The sequence below is a fragment of the Silene latifolia genome, chromosome 6, assembly GCF_048544455.1.
Source record: "Silene latifolia isolate original U9 population chromosome 6, ASM4854445v1, whole genome shotgun sequence".
Classification (NCBI taxonomy): domain Eukaryota; kingdom Viridiplantae; phylum Streptophyta; class Magnoliopsida; order Caryophyllales; family Caryophyllaceae; genus Silene; species Silene latifolia.
Window position 1 is genome coordinate 18719382 of NC_133531.1, and position 5995 is coordinate 18725376.

The following is a 5995-nucleotide window of genomic DNA, read 5'->3' on the forward strand; positions in this document are numbered from 1 at the left end:
TGTGACACTAAATAAACGGTCCCTGGCCAAGCTGAAAAAGCTAAATGTCACCTTGCTCTTGCATTTTGACAATCTGTCATCCTCATATCATCAAATAAACTAAATTGCAACTTAAGAGTAAGTAAAAAGCTCATGCTTATTTTCTAAGGTCTTTACAAGCTCTTGCTTAGAACAATTATTCTTTTAAATTTACTCGAACTACGCGCAAGGGTTTGATTTCATTTTTTTAATGGATACGTAGGCAATCCTTCGCAGGATACAACCCATTAATTTTAAAATGTAAATAGAAGGACATCTGCAGTTGCATTTGGAATTCGACAAGAATAATAAATAGAAAATCACAACGGTTTCATAAACAATTAACCTCCTTTATTTCATTCATTTTCTAATAATAAATAATAGTACGTTACATAATAATAATGCTAAAAAGAAACAAAAAAATAAAATAGGCTAGGATTCTAAAAACTCCACCTTCTTATTACAATAATAATAAAAATAAATAATAATAAAGACTTGGGCTATTCCTCCATTTTCCCTTTGCCCTTGTCATTTTTGTCATATTTCTTGTCGCGACCTCGAGCCGGGCGCTCTTGCGCCACTTCGGACCTAATCACCAACAGTCTTTCTCGAGGTCTAGCCTTCCCATTCTTGTCAATCACTTTGTCCACGGCAAGATAGGTCTTCGGTTTCTTCGAAGGATGAACAACTCGAAACCCGGCTTCTTCCTCTCCCTCAATCAGATGCTTCTCTTTCTCCTTTTCCACCTCGCGCACCTTGTAGTCAACGGGCTCGCGCTTCCTCAATATCTCGTGCTCCTCCGGAGTAGTAGCTTTCCTCCACCGCAGATAGGAGTCCGACGCCCATAAGGCACTAACAGAAGAGTTCAAGAACCATGCATTTCTTTGAGCCCATTTAATGGCCCACTCCCTTCGACTCTCAGTAGTAAGCGCCACAGCAGTCTGCGGGACAGTGTCAAGCTTCGGGATTGTCTGCTTCAGTCCAACCTGTCTCATCAGCCTCTCCGGGAAGATGCATACCATGAATTCCAAGCCAGGAATACGCACAGATCGGGTAGGATCCAAGGAAGATACTTCAGTGACAGATTTGAGATGCCACCATGGTACGATCCATCTAATCAAGGGGCCATCATCACTCTTCAATTTGTTTTCCCAATAATTGCAGACTCGAGTGAAGTCCACCATGTAGAGCCTAGTCCTCATAGCAATTGAGCGAGCATGATAAGCGGGAACATAAACTGGGGGCTCGATCAATCGAAGACGCTCCATAAGCCAAACCTACCAAAAAAGCAGGTGTTTAACACACACAAAAAAAAAACAAAAAAAAAAGAAGAAAAAACGAAAAATAAGAGAAGAGAAGAAATTCTTTAATTCTTTTACCTGCAAGATAATGGGACTTCCCAAATAAGGTAGGTCACGATTGCCTTTCCTGTTATCCAAACCCAATAGGATCTCTCCTAAATATAAACAGGCTGGGCTCCTGCGCAGTTCCATTTGCTCAACTAGGCTCAGGAAACGGGGGTCACCTCTCAAATCCTCATCAACATGCCCTTGAAGGACATATACATGTAACAAGTAAAATCCGAATGCCCTTCGCCTAGCAACATAAGAGATGGTGGGGTCGGCGTTGTTAATGAATCGGTCGATGAAGTCCAACATTCGCACTCCTTTAATTTCGAGGTCACTAGACGGTCCACCTCAATTCTTGTCAACCCAAGCAAGTCTCTAAACTTGTTCTTATACCCTTGTGAAGTAGAAGGAATAGCAGGCAAATGTTCTGGGTCCCACCCACCGATCGCAGTAATTTCTTCAGAAAATGGGCAAATGTCACCTCCAGGGAAAGCAAATACGTGATGATTCGGGTCCCAATAGTCAAGACAAGCATCGAGAAACGGTTTGACTACCTTGATCAATTTCAAGCTCAAAAGTGCTCCAAAATTATAAGCACCCATGTCATACTTCTCCATACTAGAGAACTCATTTGTCCACCCTTTTAGACGAATCTCTAAAGTATTCATGATGAATGATTATTTTGAGAGTTTTATATAATAAGACGAAGGAAGAGACGGAAGAATTGTGTGAATAAAACCTCTATCGACGCTTCTATTTATACTAAAATCTGTTTCCTAAAATCCGCCAGGACGGATACACCGGGGAACAGGCGCAGCACCTGCTGCGCCTCTTCGAAGAGACGCAGCTCCTGCTGTGCCTCTTCCTCAGCAACGTCTCTATGATTTTCCGCGTTGGATCTTTCCTAAATTCCTTAGCGAATAATTTTCTATTCATATGGGTTATTATTTTAGTAAATACGTCAAATTTACCATAGTTCGTGTTTCCTAATTCCAGGGGCACGCATTTCGAGGCAATATCAGCATTTTCGTCATTTTAGCACACTTATATATTTCTTTCTATTTTTCTTTTTTCGGGGAATCATTTCTCCAATTTAATGTAATTTATTTAAAACTTATAAGGTTCCTATTTTTTATTTTATTTTTTTTGGGGGGGGGGGCCCTCCCTACCGTCCGGTCATTTCCGGCAATTTTTTTGCATTTTTGTACTTTTGAGTCATTCGTTTTGCGTTAATTTAGGCCATATGTACAAATGTATGTTTTACGTGAATTTCTATGTAAATTTCGGCAGCATGACGGCGTAAACCGTCATCTACCAAACCTGTTCAAAGCTAACCTGCAGGTACAAACAACACAACCCAGCAGCAAAAGGCACTCAGGCCATCTTATATACAACCAAAAGAGGGATATATACAACAAACTGGGGCCTCGAGCTCCAAGCAAAATCCAAAATGTACAAATGTGCAAGATACAGCCAACAACAAACAAAAACAAAACAAAACTACTGTCGGTCGCTGCCTAACTCAGCAACTCTCGCCTCGAGAGCAGCAACCTCGGCGTCACGAACCTCGAGCTCCCTCAGCAGCGCTCGCCCAAATACCACACAGGACCCATCGACGTCCTCAGCAGCAACCGGCTCGAGCTCCTAGGTCGAAGGACCTCAGCCCCAAAAGGAGGAGCGTCGGCGTACTCCGCCTAAGGCCTCGGCACCCACTGGGAAAAGGAAAGCAAGAAATCATTCTTATGATCGGTTAAAAAGTAATAAAGAAGCAAAACGAATATAAGTGAGATGCTCACGCTGTCCAGCTAAAGAGCGTTCACGTCCCGCCGGTAGACACCATGAGAGGAACGCTTGCTCCTCGTGCGATACATCACCCAATCCCTCACAACGGGATAGGCCTTCTCCAGCGGCTCCGTCCTCTTGGACAAGAGACTCGGAAAGTAGGAGTACACCCACGCCTATGAAGCAAGATAGTCAATAACGATCTTTCGTAATTCGATAAGGAAAAGAAGTGATTTTAGTCTAAATGAAGGTTCATACCTCCAACAGTAGTCCAGGGCCGACAGCACCAGGAGAAGTCCCCTTCTCCATCAACTCCGGACGAACCATGGCCCTCATGAAGCGGATGAGAACCGCAAAACCAGCAGTGACCCAGTCCCAATGTCCTAGGGAGCTCAGGTCAGAAAGAAAGGGAAGAAGCTTCGTCGACAGCTTCTCTCCCTTGTCTCCGAGGTAGATCGAAGACAAGAACCACCAGAGCCACAAGCGGGCCTTCTGCTCAGCTGTACAGGGAAGAGGAGCCGTCTCCCTCCCTTCAATCACCACCGACGCCGGGGTCTTCCCCATAAAGTAGTCTTGGACGTAAGAACTAGGCACCAAACCAGGCACTGCAGCAGCCTTCGGCGCCAAGTTCCAGCCGATCAACCTCCTAGCCTCGGCCGAGTCAACCCTCATGGCAATCTCCGGCCACTACACCGCCTCGGTCCCACACGGCAGACCAGAAATCATGCCGAAGTCCTCCAACGTGACTCCCACCTCACCAAAAGGCATGTAAAAAGTGGAAGTCGTGTCCCAGAATCGATCCAAGAAAGCGCGGACCAGGCTAAGGTTAGCCCGCAGCTTCCTCTTCGCGATATCCCTCCAAGCCTGCACCAGGGCGCCGAATGCTCCCCTCTCGATCATGGCTCGCTCCTCCGCCGACAGCCTCTCGTAGCACGCCATCGCCGTGGTGTAGCCCGAGAACGATCTGATATTCCCGGCCTCCTATTGTGATTTAAAACAAAAGCTATCTTTAGTTTGAATGAAATTGGAAAAGGAATGAATAAATGAGATAAAAGAAGATGAGTGATGAGTGATGAATTCAAGATTACCAAACTCTTCACCGTCCTATAGGACATGTGACCCTCCGCGGCCCAAAGCAAGTGCCTGCTGTCCCAGGTCTCAGCCTACACAGGTGCTCCCCTCAGCTGATGACCACCTCGCCTAACGTTGGCCCGCCTCGGGGCCTCCTCCTCCTCCTCCTCGAGGACCTCATCCTCAGCAACATCAGCAGCTGCCCCAACAGCAGTGAAAGCCTCCTCGAGAGCACGAGAAGCGTCAACGGCTGTGTCTATGTCCATGGGAGCTCTCCCAGAAGTAGAAGCCTCGTCACCTGCAACGTTAAAGTAATTTTAGGCCGCGTCAAGTGACGACGAACCTTGATTAGGGGATTTTCGAGTTTTAGAAGCCCCGAAGTCGTTGTTTTCTCGCCATCTTTGGCCGTATTCCCATGAACCCGATCACTCATGTGGTAATTTGGGTTAAGTCAAGCCTAAGTTGAAGCCTAATCACGGGTTCGAGTCAAAATTTTGACAGCATTTCGTTATAACGGCGATTATGCCCTAGGAAAGTGTCCTGAAAAAGCCGTCACAAACCAAAATTCCGAGATGGTAGGAAGTTTACCCATCATCCAAGGATTCCAAATATCAAGTTTCATCGCAAATGGGCATTCCTAAGGCTATGTTCGAAGCAATTTACGGTTTAGCTGTGAAACCGTCACAATTTCACTCAAAATGCAAGAATGATATACACGTACCTCAATTAGTCATGGTAAATGCAAGCTTTTGGATCAAATTTTGGCGGAAATGGTTGAGATTTGAGAGAGAAATTGACGATTTGTATTTCGAAATAATGAAATGAAATCCCTGTTTCATCGCGCTTTTACGCAGGAAAGACACCCCCGGGAATAGACGCAGCAGGCGCTGCGCCTCTTCCAAGAGACGCAGCTCTTGCTGCTCCTCTTCCTCAACTTCCCTTCATACGAATTTTCAAAAATTCGTTATGAGTTCGTTATTTGTGGGCCCATCTTTGGTGCACCTCTTCCCCGATGCCATTTTATCTTATCTGGTCCGTTTGACGATTATTCTTCGCTCAGACCCGCATTTCTAAGCCAACTGCAGACTACCGTACATTATTTATTGCTTCCAAGACCTTGCTTGTCACAACGAGCAAGTATTCTCTGACAGATGTTTCGACACGCCTTCATTATATTCCCCCGGCGAGAGTAAGCGGATAGACAATCCCTCTCGAGACATGGAGATAAATTCCCGATAAGGTTTCCCCAACGAGAGTTCACGACATACAATCGTCCTTCTCGAGTTCTTCTGAAATTTGTTTGAAGGCGACCCAAGCAGGTTTCTCCCAGCAGTTCCCGCCTGTGTCCTGCTACTCACGATATTTCTTGTTTCCCCACGGAGTGCGATAAAAGTGTCGTTCTCCAGAAGTTCCCAGACCGGCAGAGTTCTTACACTCGAGCCTTAGTTACCTCTTAGGTTGAAATTATATTTGGCCTCCTCCCCATCAATGCTTTCCTTTAGGGTCCCACACCCTAGAGCACAATCCTTATACAACTTTTAGGTCTTACCCTTAGCTCCTATGCTTACCCTTAGCTCCTACGCTTACCCTTTAGCTCCTACGCTTACCCTTAGCTCCTACGCTTAACCTTAGCTCCTATGCACCTTCAGAAGCATCATGTGGAAGAAGTCTCAGGTATGGTCTCTTCTAATGGCTGGCGAGCCTCCTTACGTAGTCTAATGGACTCTAAGAGACCCTCCCCGATAGACGACAGACTCTAAAATGTTCCCGACGAC